Consider the following 10,771-nt stretch of genomic DNA (forward strand, 5'->3'; position numbering starts at 1 on the left):
TAATCTTACCTTAAAAATTGGATGCAAAGTTTATCAAGTTTTAGAGAGAAAAAACGGAATTTGAAAAAAAAAAAAAAGAGTTGGAGGGAACTGAAATTGAAATATGGCGTGAAAAGAGGAGAAGGTAAAAAGTTGGGTTAATGTCACGCGCTTTTTCCAATGTAAGGTAAAATATTGCTAGTTTTGTTATTAGTTGTAATTTTTTAAAACTATTGCTATAAATTGTAATTAATATCTTAAGGTTGCTAGTTCATGTAATTTTTCCTTTAATAAAGGGCTGACAGCCCACTTTAATTTAAAAAAAAAAAATTGATATGGTTTAAATAAAAAAAGTAATAAAATATAATATTTAATAAAAATGTAATATAAAAATAAAATAACAAATTAAATCTAGATATTTTAAGTAAATTAAATCTTGATACTTTAAATTAACTTAACATTTTATACGAGTCTCACTTAAATTTTTCACAAATATTTTTTAGAGTAAATTCGTTATATCACTTCTAATTGTAGTAATTGTTATGTCATTTAAGGCATGTTTGCTAAACTGCTAATTTTACTAGATCACCTCTAATTAATTATTATGATCATCTAAGCATTGTGCCACTTAAATCATAAAAATTAAAAACTTAAGTCATTTTAAAATAATCATTGACTATCAATGCCACAAAAATTTGAACAAGTAGAGTAACATTTATTATTTTTAAATTACATAAAACTTAGTATAAATTATAGTAATTAAAAACTTAAAATATCTAAAAAAAATTAAATCTATTTTATATTTAAAAAAAATACGTAAATAGGGGTAGAATAAAAGTATTATAAATCACAATAATTAAAAATTTAAATTATTTTAAAAATTAATTGACTTCAATGCCACAAAAATTTAGACAATAAGAGTAACTTATATTATTTAAAAATTACATATAAAATATTATAAATTACAATAGTTAACAGTTAAAAATGTCTCTCAACCTATCATACATACTTACAATTTAGCATCTGTTTGGTGTCAAATTTCGAGTATTTACTTTTTTAACTTTAAAATACTTAAAATGTAATCGATGTTGGGCCCGTGCTAACATGGGGCCTGCCTCCCTAGTATGTAAATACATTATTTGCTAATATTTCTTAATGATATCACTAATGTACTTACAGTCAATATAATTGTCAATGTATAATCTAACCGATCAATAATATTTATATCTATATTTATATTTATAATATATTAAAAGTATGAAGGAACTTAAAAATATTGTTTGAATTTTTTTCCTTCATTAAAAGTCTTTGTTTTAGACAAAAATCGTCTTTTCACTTTTTTTTAATAATACTTAAGAGTTAAAAATTAATTAAATGTAATTATGGTAAAACCTTTTCTTACTAGAAGTTATCAAAATTAATGAAAGTTAATACTCTTCCATTAGTTTAATAATTCTAAATTAACTAAATTTGATTTTAAGAAGATTTGAAAAATCTAGAATAAATATAAAACCGTTAGAAGAAGAAAAGTTTAAGAAGTACCATATTTTTAAAAGTTTTTAGTACGCAATAAAAATGTATCAATTATTTTATAAAGATTTAACTTTTAAAATAAGAAAAAATTTTAAATAAAAAAAAGAAAAATAATCGTAACACAAATAGGTTTCAAATTGATGTGTCTCACTCAACTTGTGGTAACAAGGGAAAGAGGTACTATATGACAAATGCAAAAGTGATGATTCATCAAACACTTGAAACTTCTAATGGTAAAATATATATGTATATATGTTTATGTTTATATTAAAGTGTGAAAGATTTTTGAAAAAGTGATTTAAACTTTTACACTTTATTAAAAATCTCCTCAATAGATAAAATAATTTAATAATCAAGCGTTACACGTGCAACTAAACTAGTTTCTAAAAAATCATTAATACATTTTATTTAGTCTAACTATCCTATAAGTTCATAAATCGATATTATTTTAATGAATATATTGAAGGTACACTCCTATTTTACTGTAATTATTGACATATAAATAAATTAATTAATAATATTTTATAGTGCAAATCTACTTAGTGTAATTGTCAAATTATAAGATGGTCAATCTTTTTTTGATAATAGGGATTGCATTAACTAATCAAAGAGTTAAGTTACAGATATAGCCAAATCATGATCGGGCTCCAAAATAAAGGATTCATGAATGTTTGTACATGAACTGATGGTTCTGACAGATTGAGTTCCTAATATGTTTGGCCAAACATGTTCTAGCGTAAATACAGGAGGAAATACAAAAACTTTGGTTGTTCCAAAAACTTGTTTCCTAGCTGCTTCTTTTGCCATGATGTCTGCAACTTGGTTCTGTTCACGAAAGCAATGAACTACTGCTGGGCTCCCCAGTTTTCTCAGCACATACCAGCAAGCATCCAAAATGGGATCATAGTGTAACTTACCTTGACTCAGCATTTAGATGATTTGCACGGAGTCTACATTTATCTCAATGGGAATAAGATTATGTTGTTCAGCGAGTTTAAGGCCCTCAAGAAGAGCCAGGAGCTCCATATGATTATTGGTAGTAGAAGCGTAGCCTTTGTGAAAGCCTACGACCCAGTTCCCATTGCTGTTGCGAATCACTCCTCCTGTACCCCCAATTCCTGGATTTACCAAACACGATCCGTTAGTGTTAAGTTTGAAATCACCTTGAGGAGGGGGTTTCCAATTCAGAATTAAAGTGGTGTTGAGGGATTTGAAGGATGTAAGAGTACATGAGAGGTGCACCATAGGCTTTGATGAAAGAGGGATGGTTAGTTGCGTTATTGAAGAGTTTATCATTCCTGTAACTCCAGATTTCCTAAAGACAAAACATAAGGAGGGCCTACAAGTTAGTGCAGTTATCAAAAACCTTGCCTTTGGACCAATTGATGATAGTCTGAAGAAGGTCGTGAGTATGGCTCTGATGGATGACAACATTGATAGATGGAAACTTGAGTAAGAAGGGAGTCCAAATATCATTATTGTCCTGGTAGTTCCAGAAGATATGGGCTTGATCTTCTAAAGGATTATTGCACCTACCACAAGCTTAGTGAATGGGGACTCCCATTTTAATCGGGGTTATGTTACAAGGGAGTCTTTCATGGTGGAACAACCAGAGGAAGTGCTTAAAATTATTGGGAATTTTTAGAGCCCAGATCCAGCTAAAGTCTTTTGGGTGGGGTTTGTGGTGATCTAAAGAGTGAATATAGTTGTAGATGCTCTTACTACTGAAGAGGTCATTGCCTGTGATGTTCCAGATTGGGTAATCACCAGTTGTTTTGGTTGTAGGGAAGAAGTTGTCTTGGATAGTTTGGGAGATAGTAGAGAGGATTTCAAGGGGGGGGGGGGGGGGGGGAGAAATCCCAGTTTCCATTACTCCAAAGGTCCGAAAATTTAATGTTAAAGGCATTTCTAGGCATGAGACCATGGATAAGTTTGTTAAGAGGAGGAGTGTTTGGTAGCTATCTATCAAACCAAAAGTTTACCTCATCCCCTTATGAATGGTCCAAAGAGAGGCATCTCTGCAGATTCTAAGTCTCTGGGTGACACACTCATTATAAGTTAATAAATCATCAATTTTTATTAAAAATGTCACTAAAATATTCTACTTATTTTAATTATCACTATCTAAGCTATTCATTTAATTATAATATTATATATATATATATATATATATATATATATATAAGAGAAAGTAATGTAATATAATAGTAAGAATAGAAAAAAAAGTTTTAAAGGAATTATCGAGGGATCAAACAATTGATATCATTGCTATTGTTTTTTAGTAAATATTTAATATAGGTATTTATGAAATACTCAATTTTACATATTTAATTTAGTGAGATACTTCCGTTGCTCCATTGAAAAAAAATCATAAGTAATTATATGTGTCGCATCGAGGGACTCCTTGGGTAATTTATATTTTATTTCTATTTATTTTTTATTAATACATTGTTGGTACCAACCAAAAAATAATTATAATAATATTTAATTTTTTAAAAATATTAATTTATGTGTTATTATTTAGCGAGGGAGAGTCTGTCGCCATAGTTAATTTAATATCAACTTTTTATTATCATCATAATTTAGCGAGGGACTCCTTGGGTAGCTTACATTTCATTTCTATTTATTTTTTTATTAATACATTGTTGGTATAACCAAAAATAATAATAATATTTAATTTTTTTTAAAATATTAATTTATGTGTTATTAGTTAGTGAGGGAGAGTCTGTCGCTATAGTTAATTTAATATTAGATTTTTATTATCATCATAATTTAGCGAGGGACTCCTTGGATAACTTACATTTCATTTCTATTTATTTTTTATTAATACATTGTTGGTACTAACCAAAAATAATATTAATAATCTTTATTTCAAAAAAAAAAATTAATTTATGTGTTATTATTTAGTGAGGGAGAGTCTCTCACAATAGTTCAGTTAATATTAAATTTTTGTTATCATCATAATTTAGTGAAGGACTCCTTGGGTAACTTATATTTCATTTCTATTTATTTTTTATTAATACATTGTTGGTACTAACCAAAAATAATAATAATAATCTTTATTTTCTTAAAAGAAATATTAATTTATGTGTTATTATTTAGCGAGGGGGAGTCTCTCGCAGTAGTTAATTTAATATCGGATTTTTATTATCATCATAATTTAGTGAAGGATTCCTTGGGTAACTTATATTTCATTTCTATTTATTTTTTATTAATACATTGTTGGTACTAACCAAAAATAATAATAATAATCTTTATTTTCTTAAAAGAAATATTAATTTATGTGCTATTATTTAACGAGGGAGACTCTCTACCTATAGTTAATTTACTATTAACTTTTTATTATCATCATAATTTAGTGAGGGATGTCCCTCTTTACTTTCTCAAAAAAATTAAAAAATTAAAATAAATGACTTGTGCAAGGGATAACGTTACAAAGGCCCTTACAATAGTTACATATAATTTATCCCTCGCTTACCTTGGTAGCTAATAGTGAAGTTTTTAGTAGTGAGAATACGTAAATATTTCCTGAAGTTACTTTTAGTAACTTGTTAAATTTTAATAATGTACTTTGATTGCGTGTAATATTGCTAAGTATTAGTGCATTTTAAGAGATAAGACACAAGAACCTTCTCAAACTATATCCAAAATCATTATGACATGCGTAAATTTTACGAGGGTTCTGTTACCTTACTCCTTCTTCCCCCAAACTTATTTTTTCTGTATTTTTATGCTTCTTTGTATTGACATAGTTGTCAAGTCGGCACATTTGCTACTTGAAAGCCACACCCACAAAAAAAAAAGCACAAAATACAGAAAAAATGAATTTAGGGGTGTAATAGAATCTCCGTGAAATTTAGATGTATTATAACAACTTTGATGTAGAGTTTAGTACTTGTACCTTATCTCACATTTTAACACGTGTTAGTATTTTGAGAAAAAAAACTTTAAAGGTTGTGTCTTAAGTAATATATTTGATCGCAAAGACAATTTTTTTAATGCATTAATTTATGCATAAGTCATATAATGTTTAATAGTTAGTTAGAAAATAAATTATTCATAATTTATGAGCAGAACCACCTATATTAAAGGATGATCAGGTGCACATCTTTGTCGAAAATTATGTTGTGTATATAGACTAAATTTTAGCTATTATGAGTGTGTATTTAGTTTTGTACACCCTCAACACAACTGAGAAGAAAATTTACACACTTTTCATCAAATTTCTGAATCTGCCACTGAATCATGTGTAAAATTAATACGATGTTTGATTTTATAATTTAGAAATCTGCATAGCTACTACACGTTTAAGTTATGGAAAGATCGATATATTAACTTGTGTAGATCAAGTAAAAGATAAAATAACTAATATCTGCTAACTATAATAATTATATAACTAATATATGTATTATTAATATTTATATAATTTTAATCAGCTATCAAACGGTCAATAGGTAAAGGGTGTCAAAATCTTTTCTTCGTTAAAAGCCAAACCAAATGAAATATTTTCCTTTCTTGTTTGTTCGTTTGCTTTCACAAATTTTCTTGAGAATGAAATTATGGTACAGAAATATGATATATCTTTTAATTTTTCTTTTTTTTTTTTAAAGTTAGTTTGAACTTTAGATATAAGTTTTCTTCATTTTAGAAAGCATTATCTTCAATATATTGAATTAGAATTTAATTATTTAGGAGAAGAATATTACGGATTACATATATTTGAGTGTTCGCCGATAAGTATGTTTGGTATTTCTTATTTATCGTGCGGTAACCATTGTTTGGTTAATAATTTCACCTTGCAAAGAATTCGAGCGTTTGCCGACAAGTATGTGAGGTGTCTTCTCTTTATCGCGCATCAAATTTTGTTCGGTTAATAATTTCACTTGACGAAGGATTTGAGCGTTTCCTGATAAGTATGTCAACTGTTTTCTCTTTATCGCCTGGTACACTTTGTTAATACTAGATTCACCTGACAAAGGATTAGAACGTTTGCCGACAAGTACAACAGGTGTCTTCTGTTTATCGTGCGACAAACTTTGTCTGGTTAACATACAATTTCATTTCTACTTTCCCTTTTTTTTTTGCTTCATCTTCTACGTGGCTTCTTCCTCAATACTGATTTCACCTGAAAGTGGAGAGTTTACAAAACAGGTACGTATGTCATAAAGGTATATGTAATACTTTAGGGATAAGGTCCAAGGTTGGTGTTGTGCAAGGTGAGGTCACACATACTTTCAGGGAAGGAAACCTAGTTGCAGATGCTTTAGCCAATGAAGTAATAGAACTACAACAGACAAAGTAGTAGTATAATTTCACTGAGCTACCAGCTACCATTAGAAAACTCATCAACATGGATAAATCACAGACCTAACCTCAGGATTAGGACACGCAAAATCATCAGACAACAATGAAAGCAAACAGTAGCATAAACAGGAGAAAGGAGCAGATACTTGACATAAAGATAAGCAGAAAGGGTCCCAATAATTACAATCCCAAGGAGGTACGACATAACAACAAGCACAAACATAGAGGTTTTGTCAAAGTAAAGACAAACAATTTGTGCTACACCGAGCAAGTTGCCTTAGCTACCAAAAATACTTCACCAAAAAAGGGGTAGAGGGAACCTCCCACTGCAATACGCCAGATTTGTGTTGGAACTTAAAGTGCATGTCCAGTCAGAGCTGACATCTGCAGCAACATGAGTTCACTTTCACACAAGAATTATACAGTGGGGAAGAAATACGCAATGTGGTGGTGAAGAACTTACAAAATGGTACAAATTGGGCTAGCAGCATCTTAAACAACAGTCCTGTGGGGATAAGAAACCCCGACCACCTGAAATCTTGAAGAGTGTTAGTAAATGGTAGGTAAAGCAAATGAAGGAAAAGATTGATACCTTACCAAAGGCAAAGATGATAGTTTGAGCTGAGATATTCTTGGAGACACAAGGATGGAGCTTGTGAGTCACCCAGAGGAGGAAGAAGATGAAATGAGGGATCCAGATTGGGGAGAACATCAGTCAAGTGCGGCGGAGCTTGGTGAAGATAAGTATTGACTACTCTTGGCTAGATATTTGTTTTAGGAAACTCTCCATCTTCTTTTATTGGACCGGGTCTTTATTCGAACTTTGGGCCTTCAATGTAAAAACTGGGTTTCATTTGTTTTGTTGAGATATAAATAGAGTATAAATAATATAAATACCAACTCTTTTGAAAGTAATTATATTTTCTTTCACTTTTTTAATTATTTTAGTCTCAAAGCTGTCAACTGTGGGGATACTTGGAAAAAAAAAAAACATAAATACCAATTCTTTCAAAAGTAATTATACTCTCTCTCACTTTTTAAATTATTTTACTCTCTCTATTAATATACATAATATAGCCGACATATACATAGCATTCCGTGTATATATTGAGATTTTTGTAATATGTTTAGAGAGTTAGAATTTTTTGTAATATTTGAAACATAAGTAGATCAAAAATTTAATTTAAAAAAAAAGTGACACATCTAAACTTTACCAGGATTTTACTATCCCTTCAGCTCATTTTTCCAGTATTATTATGTTGATGTAAATGTCAAGTAGCAGACTATTTTATGTTCTTTTTTGAGCTAATTTTACGGCCACATCAATACAAAAGAAGCACAAAATACTAAAGGAATGAGTTTAGAAAAATAATAGAATCTACGTAAAGTTTAGATATGTCATAGAAATTTTGAGTATTGTTTGGAAGGGGGAGGGGGTGGTTTACTTGTGTCTTATGCCAGTACTTTATATAGTTACCTTTTGTACTTTTGTCAAGTTTAAATTGTCTATTTTGAATAATAAATCACATATATTGATTATAAAAATAATTTTTATGTGTGGAGTAAATATATACGAATATGTTATATGATTATTGTAGTATTTGAAAATTTTTTAATATATTTTGACATGTATCAGTATTCAGAAAAGATCATCAGCGATCACGCCAAAAATAATTTGTTTGATAGCGGAATTGTTTTCTTCATACACGGAACCAATAATTTTCCTTATTCAGAATGTAGCTTGAGTCTTTAGAGGAAATGATCTACTTAAGAGTATGTATTTTTCATCAACAATGTGTAAATATTTCATATGTGTTATAAAATTAACTAAAATAGTAATAAAAGATAAAATATACTAAAGGAGAATATAATAGTAGTAGTAATCACCATTCTTTCTAAATATAGATAGAGCTAATATAATAGTAGTCTTTCTAAATATAGATAGAGCTAATATAATAGTAGTAGTAAATATAGATAGAGCTATTTATAGTCAAAATGAGATGACCAACTAACTTATTTACGAAGGAGTGGGGAATTGCTTGTCATTAAAACTTATTGACACATAGACATACACTTGCCTTCATAACACTCCCCTTGAATGTTCATGTAAAGAAAATTTACTGAATACGCGTTTGAGTGATGCCTCATTAAAAAGCTTACTAGGAAAACTTAGTTAAATTTTGGTTAAGAAAGAAAAGAGTACAACACGTATTCTTACTTCCCCTGGTGAAAACCCCGATTCAAATGATTTAATCTTCGCATTTTGATCTTGTATACTATTTTCTCAAGAATTGAAGTTGGTAAAAATTTAGTAAACAAATCTGCAGGAATATCACTTGAACGAATTTGTTGTACATCAATATTACTATTCTTTTGGAGATTGTGTGTGATGAACAACTTTGGCGAAACGTGCTTCGTTCTATTTTTCTTTATAAAGTCTTCCTTTAATTGAGTTATGCATGCTGCATTATCTTCAATAGAACTGTGGCTACCTTGATATCGAACTTTAGGACACATCTCTTTGATAAAATGTGTCACCAATCTCAACCATATGCATTCTTTACTTGCTTCATGAATAACTATTATCTCAACATGATTTAAAGAAGTAGCAATGATGGACTAGTTTATAGATTTCCATGATATAGCAATACCTCTATATGTAAACACATAGCCTATTTGAGATCGAATTTTATCTGGATCAGATAAATAATTTGTATTTGCATGACTAGCAAGATCTGCACTAGCTTTGTTAGTATAAAATAGATTCATATCAATAGTTCCATTTAGATATCTAAATATATGCTTAACTCCATTTCAGTGTTTTTGCATTGGAGAAAAATTATATCTTGTTAGCAAATTAACAAAAAATGCTATATCAGGCCTTGTAGCATTAGCAAGATATATAAGTGCACCAATAACACTGAGATATGGTACTTCGGAATCAAAAATCTCTTCACCCTCTTCTAGAGGCCGGAATAGATCTTTACTCGCCTCAAGTGGTCGAACAAACATTGGAGTACTTAATGGATATGTTTTGTCCATGTAAAGTCTTTTCAAAACCTTTTTGGTATAGGTAGTTTAATAAATGTTCAATCTGCAGGCCAAGGAAAAGTTTTGTCTTTTCAAGATCTTTTATCTCAAATTCTTTCTTTAGATATTTAATTGTCTTTTGAGCATTTTCTAGAGTTCCAATGAGATTTATGTCATCAACATAAAAAACAAGTATAACAAACTCTAATGTCGTTTTCTCAATAAAAATACAAGGATAAATTCATTTATCAAGTACTCACAAGGCAATTATACCACATACACCCTGATTATTTTATATCGTATAATGATCTTTGTAATTTGATTGAATATAATTTCTGGGACTTTGAACTATGTGCTTCAGGAATTTTTAATACTTATGAAATTCTCATGTAAATTTCATTATCAAGTGAGCCATAAAGCTAAAATGTAACCACATCCATTATATGAATATCAAGATTTTCATGTACAGCTAGACCGATGAGGTACCAAAATGTTATTGCATTCATAACAGGTGAATATGTTTCTTCATAATTGACACGGAATCTTTGAGAGAATCCTTGTGAAATAAGACATGCCTTATATCTTATAATTTCATTTCTCTCATTTCATTTACGCACAAAGACCCATTTATGACCGACTAGTTTTACACCATCTGGGGTTTGAACTACAAGTCCAAAAATCTTCCATTTAACAAGTGAGTTCAGTTCTGATTAAATCACTTGTTGCCATTTTGGTCAATCATTTCTTCGTTGATATTCTTCGATAGATAGAGGTTCAAGGTCCTCATTGTCTTGCATAATATTTAGTGTGACGTTATATGAAAAAATATTATCCATCATAATATTCGCTCTAAATTTACCTCATCACTAATAGGACTTATTGTAAGTTCTTCATTCACTTGAGTCTCGGGTTCAATGATTTCTTC

General features: G+C 29.6%; 1 long non-coding RNA gene across 2 annotated transcripts; it reads right to left on the reverse strand.

The window, feature by feature from the left end:
* Positions 1-6,938: 6,938 nt before the first annotated feature.
* On the reverse strand, positions 6,939-7,763 carry LOC124890290. 2 transcript variants are annotated; one of them, XR_007049094.1, is made up of 3 exons: positions 7,414-7,657; positions 7,280-7,347; positions 6,939-7,200 (listed from the first exon to the last, which is right to left on the reverse strand). It is a non-coding gene; the product is annotated as an uncharacterized LOC124890290 (long non-coding RNA). The 2 variants fall into 2 exon arrangements; XR_007049093.1 differs by having other exon boundaries at positions 7,280-7,763.
* Between the last annotated feature and the right edge of the window lie 3,008 nt (positions 7,764-10,771).

Source organism: Capsicum annuum, unplaced genomic scaffold (genome assembly GCF_002878395.1).
Source record: "Capsicum annuum cultivar UCD-10X-F1 unplaced genomic scaffold, UCD10Xv1.1 ctg1491, whole genome shotgun sequence".
Taxonomy (NCBI): domain Eukaryota; kingdom Viridiplantae; phylum Streptophyta; class Magnoliopsida; order Solanales; family Solanaceae; genus Capsicum; species Capsicum annuum.